This window comes from Danio rerio, chromosome 22 (genome assembly GCF_049306965.1).
Source record: "Danio rerio strain Tuebingen ecotype United States chromosome 22, GRCz12tu, whole genome shotgun sequence".
In the NCBI taxonomy this organism is placed as follows: domain Eukaryota; kingdom Metazoa; phylum Chordata; class Actinopteri; order Cypriniformes; family Danionidae; genus Danio; species Danio rerio.
The window spans coordinates 22,627,494-22,649,301 of NC_133197.1; the positions used below are offsets into that span (position 1 = coordinate 22,627,494).

The window sequence follows — 21,808 nt, forward strand, 5'->3', positions numbered from 1 at the left end:
TATTTTTGGTGTTTCAGAACACTCTCTCACCCTTACAAAACATCTCCAACGAGCCCTCACTCTAGGCATGACTGTGACCAAGCTATATTAGAAGTACTAAAAATACAAAAAAACTGGAAAACTCCTTTACGTCCTTTTTTCAAATCTGGTTAATGGATATGGCCTCCGATATCCACTTGGAAAGGCTCCGATTTATAAGATCCAATTGTAACAAAAAGTTCTTTGCTAACCGGGAACCCTTTGTCAGGCACTTGACTACATACTCTGTAACACTACATTTTGTATCTCCAACAGCTGAACCCACATGTATGGCAATTCATATTATATTTACCTACAAATTGTGTATATTCTGAGACAACATTGTTTTTTGTTTTGTTTTTTTGTACTTTAAAGAAAAGTATATAAACAAAGTTGTCAGATAGTCTCATATGGGCAGTGTGCAGACGTGTAGTGCTATTGCACTTTGGGCGTTCACAAACCTTTCCACATTTTGTGTTGGGAAAAAACTATACAAACCGTATTCAGTATTCAAATAACTAAATATATTGTGCGACGAAGTATAAACACACTGTACATGTACATTAAACAGTGAAGTATATGAATAGCTTGCTTATTTATGGTTAATGACCAGCACAAATGGCATCAGGAGATGTCCAAAAAATATCTGAAAAATTAGCAAAATAACATTGACAAAACAGAACGTTGTGAGTTTGGTGTAGAGCAGGTTACAGCGCACATTTTATTTTATAACATATAATAATATTTACATTTACATTTTATAACATGTAATAATGTTTCTTATTAGTATTAAATGATTCACACTCTTTGCGAGTGCTGTGGTATGGTAGTTATTGAATGGCACAGGCTCAAACAGCTTGACTTCTTGACCTGCACAGTTGTGACAGATACCAACTGCATGAAGATTCCTGTCTAATCACCCTGTGCAAACTGTTTTCACACTTTATAGGGTATTAGTTGCATCTAGTATCCCAAATTATCAGTCATCAAGTGGCAAATGTGAGTAAAAATTGACTTGCAGAGTAAATAAAGGCAGTTGGTTGGTAACTTTATTAGGAGCTGCGCTTTGCAGGAGTATAAGCAATGTGAACAAGTCAAATCCCTGACATACCAAAGTAAGCAGCAATTTGTTGCAACAACACTAGTGGGATCAGTGAAAAATATATATCATATATAAAAATATTAAATATGTATTACAATTTTTTTTCATCATATATAATGACAGTGTAGTAACCCGGCAAGCACAGGACATCAGCATGATGTCATATTGATGTTGTACCCCACAGTCATGGGGATGTTGGATTTTGTTTGGAACTGATAATGATGGACGTCAGGCCAACGTCAATGCCCAATATAAAATCTTAGTCCCTTTATTAATCCGGGGTCGCCACAGCAGAATGAACCGCCAACTTGTCCAGCTTATGTTTTACGCAGCTGATGCCCTTCCAGCTGCAACTCATCACTGGGGAACATCCATACACTCTCATTCACACACATGCAGTAGACAATTTAGCCTACCCAATTAACCTGTACCACATGTCTTTGGGGTATAACATCAATATGACGTCATGACAACTCAGCCATGTGAGGAAAATTATGCTGAGGAGATTTTCGTTTTTGTGTGCACTATCCCTTTAAAATGGGATTTGTCCAGCTTATTGTCAAATAATTTGTCAGTTATTAGACTAATCTTCCGCCAATATTTGAACAGGAAACCAAAATAACTGCCTATGTTTAAGTTCATGTAAATAAAAAGTTTTAAGAATTTTTAAATTTCACACATTTAGATATATTTATTTAAATGTATTAAGCCAATAATTAATATTAATATTATTTTGAGATCAATATTTTTTAATCAGATATTCAGTAAGGGAACAAAATGTACCATTTGGCATTATTTTAGGTTTATATAAATATAATTGACTGCACGGTGGTGCAGTGGGTAGCACGTTCGTCTCACAGCAAGAAGGTCACTGGTTCAAACCTTGGCTGGGTCAGTTGGTGTTTTTGTGTGGAGTTTGCATGTTCTCCCCATGTTGGCATGGGTTTCTTCCAGGTGCTCCGGTTTCCCCCAGAGTCCAAAGACGTATTACAGGAGAATTGAACAAACTAAATTGTCCGTAGTGTATGTGTGTAAATGAGTGTGTATGAGTGTTTTCCATTACTGGGTCACAGCTGGAAGGGCATCCGCAGTGTAAAGTATATGCTGGATAACTTGGCGGTTCATTACGCTGTGGTGACCCCTGATTAATAAAGGGACTAACCCAAAGGAAATGAATGAATAAACCTAAAATAATGCTAAATACAAATCTGCTGAATATCTGATATATATATATATATATATATATATATACATACATACATACATACATACATACATACATACATACATACATACATACATACATACATACATATATATGGCTCAATACACTTAAAATAAATATATCTAAATGTGCTAAATTTAAAAACTAAAAATTTACATAAACCTAAACATAGGTAGTTACTTTTGTATTCTGTTCAAATATCTGATGAAGATTAGTCTAATAATTCAACTGGATAAATCTAATTAAAATGAGATAGTTTACTCCAAAAGGAAAATGTCCTCACCATGTTTTTTTATCACTTGACTGTGCAACCCCCCCAAACATTCTTCATAATAGCATCTGTGATGTTCAATGAAAAAAAGAAACTCAATCATGTTTGGAAGTATGAGAAAATATTCATTTTTGGGTCAACTATCCCTTAAAAGAGTAAGTTTAATATACAGTTAAAGTCAGAATTATTAGCACCTTGTTTATTTTTGTCCCCAGAGAAGATTTTTTTAACACATTTCTACACGTAATAGTTTTAATATCAGTAAATAATATTTTACCAAAGTATTTTTCAAGAAACTTAAAGTGACATTTAAAGGCTTAACTAATTTATAAGTTTATTAGGCACGTTAGGGTAATTAGGGAAGTTATTGTATAACGATGGTTTGTTATGTAGACTACAGAAAAAAATATCTTAAAGGGGCTAATTATTTTGACGTTAAAATGGATTTTAAAAAAAACTGCTTTTATTCTAGCCGAAATAAAACAGATATGACTTTCTCCAGAAGAAAAAATATTATCAGACATACTGTAAAAATTTCCTTGCTCTGTTAACCATCATTTCGGAAATATAAAAAAATAATAACAATTAAAGGTGGGCTAATAATTCTGACTTCAACTGCATACATACAAGGACAAACTATCTATTTTTTTTACACATTTATTTATTTAACCTTACACAATGTTGTTGCTGGTAGTTAGAGAGTGGTCACCAGACTTCCTTGTATTAGTCGTTTCCTCTGACCTCATGTCCTGTTTTGACATGTGCTGTGTTTATCAATCACAGGCTGAGGTTCATCAGTTTCAGCAGGAGCATCTGACAGATTTTGAAGAGGTGAACGCCTCTCTACTGTACTGATACTGTGGCCTTAACTGATGTGGTTCTCTGAATGACAGCTGATTCATCATTCAGGCTAATAATGACCAATGACAGATGAACTGCTCAGAGATCAGTGACTGGAGCTCATCTGTGTTTACTGTTGGACATCAGAGAGCGGGTGTGCGCAAACACACGTTCACAATGACAGCCATAATGATAATGACGAAAATTGAGCTCTAAATCAGTGTATTTGTATTTTTATATATAGAAATTTGTTTGTTCTTTTGACATGTAAGTGGTCTATGTGTTATAATAAACTTAAAAGTTTCAGGGATCAAAACTTTTTTGTTGGTGTAAATTAGCCAAAATAACTACAGTAGGTTTCTATCCAAAGATGTGAATTAAACTTATGTGCAAAACTGGAATACCACATAAAACATTTTTTCCCCCAATGTATAGGCTCATTCTGAAAACGTAGCACTATATACAATTCTGGAGATCATGAATTATGTATACGTATGGCTTCATTTTGTCTTTAAAATGAATACTACATGGCGGTATGGCACCTTTTCTTTTCACTTTTACCAGCTGACCGCTTACCTCTGTGCGGACAGCTTTCCCGCTGTTATCAGTCTGTCCAGTAGCTTGCCATGTACATCAGAGGACTTGAGACACAAGGAGTTGACCATGACGATGGGGTTTGAGTCTGGCAAAGAACAGTTCCAGAAAGTGGCTAAGACAAAAACAGAAGCCAAAAAATCAAAATAAACAATTAAATAACAGGGTGAGAATGTGGTAAAATCTGAAAATGTGGTAAAAATCAGGCAAGGACTTTTCTTTTTCTGGATTGCTTTTATTTATGGAAGTGGGTGAGTGGGTCAATCTGTGCTTTTGTGCTTTTTTTTTGTGCTTTTGGAGTTTATGTAAGGAGGGCAATGGGTCAGTCAATCAGTCAGTCAGTCAGTCAGTCAGTCAGTCAGTCAGTCAGTTAACAACGGCCTCTGGTAGATTGACATGAGAACAGCAGGGTTGAATGGGACAGAAATTTGAGATCCCAAAAAGCGCACACAGCAGCCTCTTTTGGGCTACATTCACACTGCAGCCAAATGTGGCCCGAATCTGAATTTTTCCCCCTCATGTGACTCAAGTAATGACAGTGTGAACAGCCCAAACCGCATGGAATCGGATCTTTTCACTTCAGATTTATGCTACTTTCATATGTAATAATAATAATAATAATAATAATAATCTATCCTTACTATTATTATTATTTACCCAAATTTACTTTAAAGTATTTAATAATGAACAGTTCTGTAACTGAACAGTAAAATACTTAATAATAATAACTTTCATAATCATCATTATTATTGTTATTATTATTATAAGTAAAAAATACTGTAATAACTGTTCTTGTTTTACTTTAAAATGTAAAAACACAGGGCTTTTATCGTGGCAGACAGCAACATGGGAAACATTTCTGAAGTGCCTCTCTTTTGTTGACAACAGATTTATAAATCATTCTCATTACGTCTCATAACTCAAGAAAATGCTTTCTACATGATTTTTTCTGCATTTTGCACAAAACTACTAGCTCTTGTAGAAAAGACAGTAAGCACCTTATCACCTGCAGATGAAAATAACAATACATTACCTATTTATATAATGCAGTGTTAAAGACTTAAATACTAAAACAAAGCCGGTTCACGAGGTTTTGGTTAGAATTAATTAATGATCATGCTTTTATTTTGTGGTGCAACTCTCACTATTAATAAACTTAAATTAAAACTGTTATCACAATAAACTCCTCATTTGCTGCTCATTAGTTGTTAAAAAGGTAGCATTTGGGTTTAGGTATTAGGTTAGGGATGTAGAATACGTATTTTGTATATACAAATAAAGAGCCAACATCTTAATACGCAGTTAACAGTGGGAAATGGAAATTCAACTAAAGTTTTACCGAATTAAAAAAAAAGTTACCGTCCCAATAAAGATCTTTATACAAATGACAATTAAAGGAAAGGAAAGTAATCAAAAGCACATCTGTGGAAACAAGCGGCCTGCCTTTGAAAGAGTCCTCGATGAAAATGTGTAATATAAATAAAGGCAGAGGCTTTGAAAAGAAAGCCCTTCCTTCCTGGTCTGTCATCCGAAGGGAAAAGCGCCGTCCGAGCTCCTCTTAAATTCCCAAAGACCCTCTGTCATCAGACTCCCAACTGCAGACGGCAAACACTCAGCCCCCGCAGCCTTTCATCTCACACCGGCCCCCGAAAAACACTCTGATAAGAGATGAGGATCTCAGATGCGCACCGACCACAGCTGATCACTCTGAATGAGCAGCATTAACCAAACAGATGCAATTTGATTTATTGATTTATACAATTTACACGTAGGCTTTATTATATTGAACTGTTAACAATATCCTGCAGAATCTACAGTAACTTACTGGCAGCAGTTTACCAGTGACTTACGGTAAATCAATTACAGCAAGAATACAGTATTTACATTTACAGCACCATTTGTCCTGCTCTACAGTATATGATATATTGATATCATATATATTGATATATTGTACATCTATACTGTAAAATATAGTCATTTTCACAAACGCAACTTTAAAATACTGTAATATACTACATAACCATCCTACACATACAGTTAATATTACAGTAAAATACAAAGTAATTTACAGTGTATTTGACAGCAGTTAATGTCCGATTTTGCTCTATATCTGTTTACAGTGTTTTATAGCTTTATTGTAAAATGAACAGTAATTTTGACAATGCGACTTTAAAATACTACAACAAACTGCATAACTGTCCTACAGTACAATACAGTTCATATTGCAGTTAAATACAGTGCAATTTACAAAAATTGTTAACTGTGTTTGTTCAATATAAAATACGGTTTGAATAACCACTTTTTATTAGAATATGTTGAAAATAAGCAACTTGTATTGTTTGTAATTTTATTGTGTTATTTTTATAATAGTTATTTTATATATAATTAGAATTTTATATTGAATATTTTAAGTAAACTGTAAAATGTGCTACAATCTAAAAATATGCTTTTATATACATTTTATTGCTACTTGAAATGTATTATTATTATTTGTAATTATATATATTTTTAAGTAACAATAATATTTTTTATTTAAAGAATTGTAAAATGGCAACTTGTAAATATTCATGTACATATAATTAATAACTTATTTCTTTCAAAATATATGTTTTATTTCTTTTATATTTAATCAAGTAAAATATATGTTTTTTATTTCATTATTTCACTTGTTTAAATAATTTATTTTTAGTTGTCTATGGTGAACCCATTGCTCAGTTTTGGACAAATGTTTTATGAATCCTTTAAAAACCATGAACAATTCAAAAGGTCAAAGATTATGTCAGATATTAAATCTGATTCAAAGTAAAGTGCATATAGGGAAATGCATTTGTCTAAAACAGCTTGCAAATACTTCACAAGCCAGAAAAACAATGACAAGTCAATTTATGTAGGTATAAATTCCTCTGTAAAAACCTGTAGAATACAGATATGAATAAAACTAAAAGTAGTTTGGTGTTTCTAAGAGCTTCAGAAGTGGAGATTTATAACTCAACATAAAAAAAACGCATTTTTAGAGAACAGCTTTAAAAAATCTGGGTAACACAGATTACATGAATAATAATGCATTAATATGTAAACTAAACACTTCTTTAATATGAATTAATGGTAAGGCACATTAGTTTGTGAGTAAATAATGGTTACCATAGTTACTTGTTAGTACATGTTTGTTAATAAATGTATTAATTAACATTTATGATTATGGTAAATGTCACCAACATAAACTCGTGATAATTATGTCATGACTTTACTTGGAGGGGCACATCATCATTAACTCATCCTTAATGAACTCCTGTGTTTAAACTGTTTATTCAGTGTAAACCTACTAAACCGCATAAGCAGTTTATGATGAGTTAAGAATTGGTTAGTGATGATGTGTCCCTCCAAGTAAAGTCATAATATAATTATACATTAAAAGCTCATAAGTTGGTTAAATTAAGCAAAAACTAATGTGGTATTTAATACATTAATTAACAAACAAGCATGTACTAGCAAGTTGTACTAGCCGTAATTCACAGACGAACTCATGTGACTCATGATATAGTTAAAGTTAGTTCATGATTAGCGCATGAATCATTAGTCCATAATAAAGTAATTATTTTAGTTTATATATTAATACATCATTATTTAAGTACTGTTCTTGTAAAGTGTTACCAAAATCTGCACTGTAACTGAAATCTACAAACACAAATTGCGACTAAATGCACCAAAACAACTCCTTAAATGTTATTTTGTATGAAATCTGCAAGCTGACAGGTGTTTTAGTGTTGCAGTGTCTGGTCTTGAGCGTTTTTCCTCTGAATGGTCATTTTCTGCTGTGCCTCTTCAGCAGATCTGTGTGTTGTGCGGGTCAAGGGAACGGGTCGAGCGGGTCGAACTGCGGGTGCGACTGCGGGCTTCAGATTAATGGCCCCGTTCTGGAGGTCCTGCGCTCATTATTCTCCTCACAGCACATAGTTCAGCACTAAACACTCTTCACTGGCTTTTCTGAATAAGCAATGCGCCGCCGATGCTAATGTTTGACTGAATATGGCACACACTTTAATGTTGACATCATAGTTTGGACGTCGAGAGTGCTTTGTTTTCTGAGATTATTGGTTTTGTTCACTATTTACTCTCAGCATGTTTTGCATGTTAGTCAGTGTGCGAATTACACATTTTGATTTAGTAGCTAATTACTATTAATTGGTACTATCTCATCCATACATTTAAGTATGAAGGGTGGGATTAGTGGTAGGGTTTTCATGCACTTAAAGTCATATGCATTTGTATGAATCAATATACTAATCATCCTCTTTTTGAATAGACTGTGTTTAACCTAAGTGAACCAAATGCAAATATTTCATTCAATTACATCTAATGTATTAATCGTATTTTCAGATTTTAGATTCTGACAACCAGTGATGATCTATTTAAAAAATAAGATTATCAAGACATACTGTTTTTGATATGAAACAGTAAACTTTGTTCAACAGGGAAAAGTTAGCCTCATAACCAATAAATGGATAATCAAAAAAGATTGAAGTCACTTACTGTTATACTTGTATTTACTGTATAACTTCCATTTGTAGGCATATACACTACCGGTTAAAAGTTTGGGGTCTTTTTTTATTATTAATTTTAATTTTAATAATAATCTGTTCATTAAGGTGTCATTTATTAAATGTAAAAAAAAAAAAAAAAAAAAAAAAAACGTTAATTTGTAAATAGTCACTAATCAAATATTTATTTATTATTTATTGTATGTAGTTTCAAATGAAATTATTACACTAGTCATCAAACATGGTTTTATTACTATTACCATTTACTACTACTACTACTATTAATAATAATAATAATGATAATGATAATAATAATAGAGTGATTTCTGAAGGATCACCTGACTCTGAAGAGTTATGAAGCTGAAAATAATCTTTAAAATCACTGGAATAAATTATTCAATTCATTTATAGACTACATTAAACAGTTATTTTATAGTGCAATAACATTTCACAATTTTACAATTTGTGCTGTAATTTTGATTAAATAAATGCAGCTTTGGTGAGCACGAGAAGCTTGTTTTAAAACATTTAAGAATTCTTCTGACCCCAAACTTACCCCATACCCAAACTGGTAGTGTATGTTTATTAAAATATATTTTATAGTTTCATTTGACTTTGCTTCTATGTTATATGTAGATACAAAACCTTTTTACAAGAAAAAAGTGTCTGGAAATTATTTTTTTATTTTTTATTAAAAACTAATTCTTTTCAGCTTTTTCAGACATCTTTTTCATTTTTTTTTTTACTTTAATTAGTTAAATTATTTAAATAGATTCAAACTGACTCTAAAATACACTACAAATACTATGTTTAATGATCTATTTTCAGATAATTTTATCAATAATTATAATACTAATTTATTTTAAGTTATTTTAAATATTATAAAATGTACAAACATTCTTTTTTTACTTTTATAATAGCTTATTTAGTTCACGCTAATACATTTTGTTGTTTTTCAGTTGTTTTTATCCTTTAATTATTTTGATTATGAAATTTATCTTATTGACTTTTTCGTTTTTTTTTTTTTTTTACTTTTAATTTATCTGCACGAACCTATTAGAGCGAGTGTTTACATGTGTCGAGTCCTGTAAAGGAGCTCCAGATGGAAAGTTTTGTTTATTGTGTTTACCTTATGATTAAAGCTGTTGCACGTCCCCCAGTTCCCGCCTCAAAATTAGCAAGTTTGAGCTAACTTGTACATTAAGATAACGTTCAGAAAAAACTAAACATCAACAAAGAAACTCGACGAAGAAGAACATAAAAACCTCACTGCCAGCTAGTGTTTCGGAAGTGTTATCGCATAGCAACACAAACAGCGCGCAGAAGTAGAAATGCATGACAATGTGCAAGGCAGGCGCTGTGGGTTAAGCCGATTACTCAACACAGAAGCATAAACTAGGCTTTAGTCCCTTTATTCATCATGAGTGACCACAGCAGAAAGAGCTGCCAACTTATTCAGCATATGTTTTACACAGTGAATGCCCTTCCAGCTGCAACACAGTATTGGGAAACACAAATACATTCACACACACAAACATACACTAGGGCCAATTTAGTTAATTCAATTCACCTATAGCACTAGAAATGCCACCTGACCCAGCAGGGGCTCGAACCAGCGACCTTTTTGCTGTGAGGTGACAGTTCTGACCACTGAGGCTAGTTCACTCAAAAAACGATTTACTCATCCTCAGGTGTTTTCAAAGCAATTACAAGTCTCTTTCTTCTGTTGAACACAAAGGAAGATACATCTATCATATAGGAAAGACAAATACTAACAAATACTTTCTAGAAATATCTTCTTTTGTGTTCACAAAAAAAAAAAAAAAAAAAACTCAAACAGGTATGTAACAAGTAGAGGAAGAGTAAATAATGAGAGAATTTTGAATGAACTGTCCCTCAGCTCATTTGCTACATCGATAAGTTCTTTCATAATGGGTAATCAAACATTTAAAGCACAATATCCCACCAGGAGGCTGTTCCTAAACACAAACATCACCATCAGAGGTGTTTTTATAGCTTCCTGACAGAAATCGCATTGTGTCTGAGGGTGAAAAGTGAGGGAAACGAGCACCTCAAAATCAGCCTAAAACACACAAAAAAAAGCTTCGTGAGAAACAGACGTAAATAATTGGCAGGAAATGAAGATCAAAGTGCCCGAGTCGCAGCGTTTGTTTTCGGTCTCACCCCTCCCGTCGCCTCTCTTTAAAAACAGCCGAAGCCGCAGGAAGTGTTGAAAACGGTCGCGTCTCATCCTGAAGCTCGAATGTTACGCGGGGAAGGAAAACTGTTGCGTACGATGCTGTTTGCCAGGAAAAGGCTTCAGATGATTGTTGTGAGTTCAGAGACGAGGACTGTGCCATCTTGTCTGACAGATAAAACTGTGTTTATGAGACAAATCCATTGCTTTTGTTGTTAGGCAAGTCTAAAGGGATCTGAGGGGCACTCTTACATAACTGGAGGAAACGTATGCTTTTACAATAAAACATGTTCATTCAGGACTAGATTTGTTCCCTGCTGAAAAAAAAACAACAAATATAGGAACCATCATAGGGTTTCTAATGGTTTTAATAGAAATTATACTGGTTTAAAAGGAAACTAAACTAGTCCTCTACTGATCTTTTTTTTTGTATTTTATTGGTGACATGTTAAAACCAAGGGTGACACGGTAGCTCAGTAATTAGCATTGTCGTCTCAAGGCAAGAAGGTTGCTGTTTCGAGTCCTGGCTGCATGGGTCAGTTGGCATTTCTTTGTTTGCATTTTCTCCCCATGTTGGCATGGGTTTCCTCTGGCTGCTCCGGTTTCCCCCACAGTCCAAAGACATCCGGTATAGGTGAATTGAATAAACTGACTATGGTGTATGTGTACAATGGGTGTGGATGGATGTTTTCCAGTACCGGGTTGCAGCTAGAAGGTCATCCACTGTGTAAAAATATGCTAAATAAGTTTTCCTGATGAATAAAGGGACTAAGTTGAAGTCTAAGTTTCTCAAGTGTGTTACTTGAGGTATATTGTTCTACTTTGACACAACAACAATAGCCAAAAACAGAAAGTTTTTTTTTCTTGCATTTTGATAAAGTTTTACATATCACATTTACGTAAACATGCAGGAATGGCTAAAACACTGTAAACAAATCCCTCATACAAAACCTTTGGAACACACTCTCAAAAAATATGCTGTTTGTTCAAACTACATATTTAAAATGAGCAGAAACAACACAATTCTTGAGGTTTTTTTTTCCAACAACTCAATTGTTTAATGCTCAATCTACTTAAATTTGTAGAAACTAATAAGTAACTTATTTCCTTTGTGTTGTGCCAACATAAATTGATTGTGTGGAACCCAGCATTTTTTACAGTATGAATAAAAACGATTGTTAAGTTTTGTGTATCTATTTGATACTGCAGATTTAACACATACTGCAAGATTTAACACATAAAATTTTTTTATACGTTTGGAGAAAACAATTATTTAAAATATGCACTGTTGTTGAAATGTCCAAAAAAAAAGCTAAATTGACAAATGTTTTTAGATAATGCTGCTGTCAAGGCTATTTTATTCACTTAAATATCAGATAAAGCAATTATTTTCTCTTTACCAGATGATGTCAATATATTTTTAGCTACTTTGGCAATAACAACTTTAGCTGTGACAGATAGTATTGTGTACATTAACACGGTCAAAACAACCATTGTGTATAAATATTCTTATTCATTCCTTTATTTTCCCTTGGCTTAGTCCCTTTATCCTTTATTCATTAGGGGTTGCCACAGCAGAATGAACTGCCAACTATTCCAGCATATGTTTTACCCAGCGGATGCTGTTACAGCTGCAACCCTGTACTGAGAAACACCCATTCACTCCTAGTCACACACACACATACACACACACACACACACATACACTACAGCCAGTTCAGCTTACTCAATTCACCTAAAGCACCAGAGCCCTCGGAGGCAACCCACACAGGGACAACATGCAAACTCCACACAGAAATGCCAACTAGCCCAGCCGGGACTCGAACCAGCGACCTTCTTGCTGTAGGGCAACAGTGCTAACCGAGCGACCATGACACCCCTATACATATTCTAGTACAGTTTTAGCGGTATTATTTGTGTCTCCTTCAAAAAGCGCTCTTGAGAAATTGTATGTTTACTGACCCCAAGACTGTTAGCTAAAATGTGTGCCGCTGTCTGCAGTGTCTCTGCCACAGCTGCTGGTTCCTCCTCTTCATTTAGATGAGCTTCATTAGCCACATTGAGCTCCTAATGAACATCCTTTCACACACAAGTGTCTCTTTTTAACAGCGAAGTCAAAGCTCCAATACCTCCATTAGTAACGCACTGCTCTGGATGTTTCCGCTCACAATCACTGTTGTACATTATTCTCTTTTAATGATGTCAACCATTAACACGTGATCAGCTGTGGCTGAAATATTATTACCAGGGATACAAAGTAAAAAATGATGTATGTATAATTTAATATTATTAAATACTATTAAATAGTATTAATAGTATTAATATTGTTCATTAATTTAATAAATTTTCCTTTAGTCCTTTTATTCATCAGGGGTCACCACAGTGGAATGAACCGCCAACTTATCCAGCACATGTTTTGTACAGAGAATGCAGACTCGAACCAGTGACCTTCTTGCTGTTAGGCAACAATGCTAACTATTGTTATATATAATTTATGTGATATAAAAGGTATAAATATACAACAATATTAATAGGATAATAAGGGAAAATACAACCATGCCGATTAAATATGTTACCATTTAACATGTGACCAGGGATGCTTGACTCGTATGGAAAAAAATAAAATTAAATAAAATTAAAAAATTAAATTAATATAAAAATAAAAATAATAAAAAAATTAAATTAAATATTTTGAATACACTACACATGTCAATATATTTAAATTCTATAATTTTATGGGTGCAATTTATTGCAAGGGGGGACATTCTTTAGAGAAATATACTTTCAAATGATTTTTTTCAAAATTTAATAAACTTAAATATTATTGTATTTTTTCATATAAATTATATAATTTACAATATTTATTAACATTACTGACATTTAATAAAAATAATTTTTAATTAACATTTGTAAAAATAAAACTATTTATTTAATTACATAGGGGAGAGCGGGGAAGCGGGAGGAAAGTAACAAACCATTTTTTTCAAAGACAACATTTGCTTTCCAGGCTATAGCAGCACATTCAGCATGCAACCTTTGATGGAGCTACCAAACATCATGTGATTTTGTGGCTGTGTCCCACGAGTAAATTTCTGTTTTTAAGTGCAAAAAAGTTATTTATTGTATGGTTCTTTTTTAATATTTACAAGTTGTGTTTTTCTTTTCATGTGTCTCAATAATTATCAATCTACGGGTTATTTAGTGCAATAACACATCCTCAAATTTGCAATATCTGAATTTTTCAATTAAAAAGTAAATCAGTTTAAATGGCAAGAGTTCCTGTGGGAACAAAAGTAACACTGTTGTTTATGTCCTACTGCTAATAGCCAAACCTTATTTTTCACTTCCACATTAGAGTTTGCAGTGTTTGGATTCAGATGTTTTAACGAATGAATGCATATTGCCGACAATAATAACAAAAATTTTCAAAAAATGTGGAAAATCTTAACATATTGCATTGTTGGATTGCTTTTGAAACATTAAATGGAAGTGAAATTTAAAATTTAAAATGAAAATTCTGGGTCAGATGTATTTAAAATGAACAAGATTAAGCCAGTAAATCTAGCAAATATTGGTGTTTAGTTTCGTCCCTGCTGATTGGGTCAAAAGTAACAATGTGCATCTTGTTTAAACTGAAGTTATATTGGAGTTATTCTACACTGATACAAAATAATTTCCCAGAGATGGGTTGCGGGTGGAAGGGCATCCGTTGCGTAAAAACGTGCTGGATAAGTTGGCAGTTCATTCCGCTGTGGCAACCCCAGATTAATAGAGGGACTAAGCCGACAAGAAAATTAATGAATGATACAAAATAAAACCTGATGTTGATTACACCACTCTTGTGAGTTAGTGCACAGCAAATTTTTTTCATAAAAAATTTTACTTTCGTCCCCGCTCTCTCCTACATATATATAATTTTTAAAAAATATAATAATACGAAAAAGTATACGGTTTTAATTATGAATTAAATGTCATTTAAACTAATCTGTCATGAGTAAGTAGGAAAACATTTATGAAAATAATAATATGCATAGTTTATCCAAATGTTGTATTGTTTTTTTTTTTATGTTGTACAACATAAAAAATGTTGTATTTGGTATATTATGACACTGTAATATATTTATTAAACATATATATATATATATATATATATATATATATATATATATATATATATATATATATATATATATAAATAAAATAATATTTTTGTCACTGAACATATTGAGAAATTGAACAATAATACGTTTAAATTCAGGCAAAATTTTGCAAAAATAAATAAATTACAACCTACAAAATTTTAACTAGATTTTTTGATTTTCATGATTTTTCTTTTTTTTTAAATTTGTATTTAATGTGTTTCTATAACATAAATTTGAGTGTACTAGTTTTTGGACCATTACCGTAAGTTATTTTGTTAGATAAGATTCAGATTTGGCATTTGACAGAGACATTTTTTATATCTAATAATATAATAAGCAGTTTATCATACACTCATTCGCGTATATAAACCAATATAATATGTAACAAGTTGTAATTAGTCAAATAATCTTATTATACTGACAGGCACAAATGGTTTTGCTTTGGTAACAATTTCAATTCAGTTGATTCATAGGATCCATCCTGACATTTGCATCGCCAAAAACACAACAATACTGAAGAGGAATGTTTATTAGCAGTTCCAATCGACTGGCGAAGCGGTGACGGATAGTGATTGTCCCTTCACTATTGTATCAGCGATCGGTCTATTCAGACATCCAGCACATTTCCACATCTGAATAAAGCCAAGCGACGACATTCACTGACATTATTCCTGAAGAAAGATCTGACCTCTGATCAATAAACACAGCCTCATTTAAAGCACAGCCCATTGCATTAACAGCGCTTTTATATTCAGCAGATTAATTTTGCTATTAGGCGAGGGGTTACTGGACCTTGATCCCATTCAAAGTCCATCTCTGTCCATCTGCGCGTGTTTTCTGATGCCAATCGTCGTCTATCGATTCTGTCTTGTCCTTTTTTCTCAGATTCATTATTTGGTTATTGAGATGCGGCTGAAATATATAAATGTGTGAGCGTTGGTTCATCTTCACACACATTATTCTGGAGGACAGACTCTGAGATGAAGATGTTGCTGCTGAGGCATTTTTCTTCAAAAACTGCGTAAATTATTGTGGCTTTGTGATATTTTCAGCAATTAATTTAGTGTTTTTTATGAATTTGATGATTGCAATCTATTACAAGGGGAAACATTCTTAATTACAAACAAAACACTGTAAAAAAATTCTGTACAATTTACTGTATTACTTTCAATTTGGGTTGCCAGTAATACTGTAAAATTTACAAGTGCACTTTACGTTAATAATTGTGCTGTAAAACTATAGCACAGTTGTAACTGTTTATTTACAGTGCACGTGTACATTTTACAGTATTACTTGCAACCCAAACTAAAAGTGATACTGTAAATTGTACAGCAATTAAATTTTAAATGCTGAGGCATTTTTCTTTAAAAACGGCGAAAATTATTTTGGCTCTATGATATTTTCAGCAATTAATTTACTGTTTTATTTATCCAATTCAGTTCAATTCATCTTTATTTCTATAGCGCTTTTACAATGTAGGTTGTAAAAGCGGCTTAACATAGAAGTTCTAGTAAATTACAATTGAAACTGTGTCAGTTAAAGTTCAGAGTTAAATGTAATAATTAATTAAAGGAATTATTAATTCATTTATCTTTCTGGGTCTTTATGATAGTCTTAAAAAAGGGCATAAAGTGCTAACAGGCGGAGGTTAGAATAGTTATTGAAAATAAAGACAATAAATTTAAAGGGGTGGTCCACAATGTAATTTTAAGTCTTGGTTGTGTTTATAAGATGCAAAACAATGTGTGCTTATGTTTCACTTGAAGGAAATCGTGTTAATTTTTTCATATATCTCACTTTGATTATACACAGCTACTCAGTTAACATGAAAACGACTGTATGTCCTAGTTCCTCTGAAAGGCCAGCCCTTAAGTGACTCTGATTGGTCATCGTTATAATGTGCTGCGATTGGCGAATCGGGTCTACGTCACGACTGTAAAAGCACACGCTTTTCTGCTGTGTAAACCTCAGTCAACCTCCTGCCTGCTCTAAAATAATATCTGACAAGTGTCTGTAACAAATGAAAATGGGGTGTGGCTCCTTTAATAGCGTTTGCGTGTGTGTCTGTGTGTGTGTGTGTGTGTGTGTGTGTGTAAATGTGTGAACTTTCTGTAACAAGCGCATGTGCGCGGGACTTTCTTTTTCTCTGATGCTCGGATTAAGTTATTTTCTGTAATATATTGTGACAGAAGAATAAAGCACAAGATGTGGGATGCTATGTTTGAGCCTGGATTTATTTTTCTGCTGCTAGCACTGTATTTTTTTAACTCAACGAGTAACATGACGGCTTTCACGTGTATCCGGAATAAGCAGGTGTAAGTAATATGAATTATCCACATATCTTTTGCGACTTCATTATCTGAGATGTGTAACGTATGGAAAAGCTGCCTGAAGACAATCAGATTCAGTGCAGTCCCGTGCGCACACACATAAGAGACATGAACGTGCTGGTGGAGTGTGTGTGTTTACAGCAGTTTGACTAATAAATATGAGTTTGTAGCTAAATCGTTTGCCCGCAAAGCAGAATTACCCATTGTTTACATCGTTGCTACAGCATACCGTTAACGCTAGACACTGTACATGTCATGATCAATTTTAACTAATAAAAACACTTACTGGTTGTACCTGACAGCTTCTACTTTGAGGAGATTTTAGCCGAATCCAGCACTGAACTGGGAGAGATTCTGGAAGCTTTTTTTTAGTTTTGTCATATCATGCTTGCTTTGTATTTTATAATTCTCTGGAAAATAATTAATATTGAACTGTAAGCACTTCTGTGTTTGTGTCGTGTTTTTTGGAAGCCTAAATAAAGAAACGGACGAAGCTCTACGGAAACAGCCGTGTTTAGACGCATTTTTAGCTTCATCTGTGCTATAACGTTACAGCGCCTCTGGCCACGGGCCTTACCTGCTCAGTTTGGATGCGCAGTAACGAACTTTTGTGGTGTCACAGGGGGCGGAAGTATTTTTTGTAGTCCCCAAAATTCATTCATTGTAGGCTTTGCTAAGTTAACTCTGTAAAAAACAAAGGTCTCCCTTTGTATTGAACTTGGAACTTTTTACATTCATAGATGTTGTTTATGTTTACACAGCTACATTACACATCAACTAAAGTTTAAAATATGATATCATAGTGGACCACCCCTTTAAAAGCATTTTTCATACACAAAATGTATTATTTTCTTTATCTGAATTATATCCAAACATATTAGAATTTTATTATTTCATTTAAAGGAATTATAAGGAAATTAAATATCCTTCGTTTTACAATAATGAAATCACAAAAATGTACTCTACATAAATTTACAAAAGATGTTATATACATATACAGTTGAAGTCAGAATTATTAGCCTCCCTGAATTATTAACCCCCCGTTAATTTTTTTCCCTCTAAACATAATAGTTTTAATAACTAATTTTTAATAACTGTATTAATAAATATTAATCAGTCTGATAACTGAGACGCAGAGAGGAGTTGACCATGATGACGGGGTCGAAGAAAACCCAAAAATATAATAAACATGTAAATAACAGGGTGAGAATGTGGTAAAATCTGAAAACATGGTAAAAATCACATCGGCCTCTGGTGGATTTACACTAGAACAGCAGGCGCAAATGGCAATCGCGGGAGAAATTTAAGATCTCAGAAAGTGTACACCGCGGCCTCTGGTGATTTCATGAAAACCATAAACTGCAAAAAAAATAAATAAATTAAAATAAAATAAAAGTACCTCCTGGGACGTATTTGGTGCTCTCGGGAAATGTATATAGCGGTACATTTTGTAGAAAGAGCCTGCTGCAAACAGAGATTTCTTTCAACAAATTTTAAACATAATAGTTTTACTAACTAATTTATAATAACTAATTTATTTTGTCTGTGCCATGAAGACAGAACATAATATTTTATACTTACATTGGAAGATGCTAATGTAAGACTAAAGTGTAATTTCAAGGCTTAACTAGGTCATTATGTTAACGAGATAGCATAATTAGGCAAGTCATTGGACAACAGTGGATTGTTCCATAAACAACTGAAAAAAAGATTCTAAAGGGTCCTAAAAATTTTGACCTAAATCTAATTTTATATATATATAAAATTGTCTTTTATTCCACACAAACTAAAAGAAATATGACTTTCCCCAGAAGGAAAAATGTTATAAGGAATACTGTGAACATTTACTCGGTCTGTTAAACATTTCTTGAGAAATATTTTAAAAAATAATAATTCACAGGAGAGTTAACATTTTTTATTTCAACTGTATATAGTTTATTAGAATATATTAAATATGCTTTATAAGAATCTGTTTTTTATTTTTCCAAAACATGTTATGCCGCCTGTTTTGCTATCGTTTATGTCGGGTCTGGATAATCAGACACTACAAACTAAAAGAACATCAAAAAAGCAAGCAATATCTCAATAATTACTTTTTTTTTTTTTGCCAAAGTTTGTCATGTTCAGGGTCAGTGCTTTTACAGGAGGTATTTCAGACACACAACATTCCTCATCAGGAGCGCCGAGCAATTCAGCACATCGAATGAACATTTTTTCAAAGGAATTGATTTGCAGAAACTTGTCCTCTTTCATACTGAATTCATTCTGCGATCTGAACTATTTCTTGCCATTCCAGTTGTGTCGTACAACTTCTCCCTTTTCAACAAAGAATACATTCTCGTTTATTAATACTTGCTTTAAAATAGGGATTTTCCGATACGCTGAACTCAAACCTGTTAAAGATTTAAAAGAACAGTTCACCCAAAACTGAAAACTCTTTCATCATTTACTCATCCTCAACTTGTTCCAACCCTTTTTCAGTTTTTTCTTTTGTTGAACACAAATTTTGAAGAAAGCTGGCAACTGGTAACCATTTATTTGAAATACTATGGAAGTGAGTGGTTTCCATTTTTTCCTTAGCTTTCTTTAAAATATCTTCAAAAAAAAAAAAAAAAAGGTTTGGAACTACTTGAGGAAGAGGAAATAGCCACATATGCTCATTCTGAAACCTTCTCCTTATATACATTTTTGGAGATCACGAATTATGCAGCCAGAAGAACGTATGGTTGCATTTCATATTTAAAAACGAGCAATACAGTGCGGTATGACACCGCTATTTTTATGCTACCAGCTTTTAAAAAATGTAGGTTGGGTTTAGGGAAGGGGGTGGATGGGTCAATCAGTGCTTTTGAAAACACTATTGGTTGGGTTTAAGGAAGGAGCAGGGTGGGTCAGTCAATTGATCAGTCAGGCGACTATCGTCTATAGACTATCGGTCATTGGTGGATTTACATGAGAACAGCAGGCATGAATAGCACTCGGTAGAAAAATTTGAGATCTTATAAAGCTTACAAAGCAGCCTCTGGTGGATTTGCGAAAACAAAAACTCCAAAAAAAGGTATCTCCTGGGATGTATTTGGCGATCTCCAGAAATGTATATAGCAGTACATTTTCAGAATGAGCCTGGGTTGGTAAATAGTGAGCAAATTTTAATTTTTACTCTCCCTTTAAGTAAGTTTACACTAGTGCTTTTTCATTTAAAAATGCACAACTTTTGCTAAGGTCATCCTAGAAATCCACAATATTCCACTTTTTTCAGCTCTCAAAAATGGAGACTTTTATGAGAAGTTGTTGCCACCATGTTTCAGTACAGACAAATAAAATACAAACTTTTGGAAATAAAGGCATGACTCTTCACATTGACTCTCTTATTGGCTCTTCTGAATAACTGCTTGTTCTTTTTATTTAAAATGAGCTGAATCAACAAAAATGTTGAGTTGTTTGTTTAACAACTTAATTGTTTTCAATGCACTAAAGTTTGTAAAAGCAATTAGGTTAACTTATGCATTTTTACAGTCAGTTTTTAATGACTCTAATGCTGAGCTTTGCTTGTGACATGTTTAAGTTTAGTGAAACCGAGATGGCATAAAGTGCATCCTGTATGTTTCCTTTATTTTGAAAACTCTATAAGCTTTTGATAATATAGCTATTAAACACATATTAAAATAGTCACACTACAGTTTTGAATGAGATCTTTTACTGAAATTTAGTAGATGTATGGATGAGGACCACTTTTTAATTAAAACAAATTAAATCTGTTTTCTCAAAATGAGTTTAACCCAAGTGTATTTGAGTCATTGATCTTCACTTTAGCATCACTTACACAATAATCCGAAAGTCAAAATAAATAACCATGCCTTTATTTCCATAAATTAGCATTTTGTCTGTTTGTCTCCATTTTTGAGAGCTGTAAGTTTTGGAATATTGTGGATTTCTAGGATGACCTTAGAAAAATTTGTGCATTTTTAAATCTGCATCTTAAATCTGTGCATCTTAAAAAGCACTAGTGTAAAGTTACTTAAAGAGATAGTTCACCCAAAAATAAATATTTGCTCACAATCTACTCTTCCGCAAGTGGTTCCAAACCTTTTTTTAAAGATATTTTGTAATTTCTTCACAATTTAATGCATATCTGAATTCTCTAGGTTTTCACAAAGTGATATGTTCATACATAATTTGCCTGATTTTATACAACATTATATTTTACAAATAATTGGGAATAAAATAGATATATTTTAAATATTTCTGTCTGTTCATAGTATTGTCTGAAATCTGGAACATATCTTAAAATCCCCTCTGTAAAAACCTTTGACTAATATGCCAAAAAAGCTAAATTAAACCTAGCTTCATATAATGTTTGGATTTTCTAGAAATGTATATGAATAATCACATATTTAATAAAAATGATACATATGTAATCATTAACATTTTAGTGAACTAAAATGTTTGTTTAGTTTAAAAAAGTCTTTTTATATATATTTTCATAAATTTTGTAACTAATTCATTAAAAATTGGTAACTATATTTTATTATTCATACTATATAACTCACG

At 32.9% G+C, this 21,808-nt stretch overlaps 1 long non-coding RNA gene across 15 annotated transcripts in view; it reads right to left on the reverse strand.

Moving 5' to 3' along the window:
• LOC141380326 (uncharacterized) overlaps positions 1-21,808 on the reverse strand; it is a 54,282-nt gene that overhangs the window by 26,590 nt on the left and 5,884 nt on the right. For all 15 annotated transcript variants that reach the window (XR_012398188.1, XR_012398185.1, XR_012398181.1 and 12 more), the window contains one exon: positions 4,033-4,165. This is a non-coding gene — a long non-coding RNA (uncharacterized lncRNA). The remainder of the gene's footprint in view (positions 1-4,032; positions 4,166-21,808) is intronic.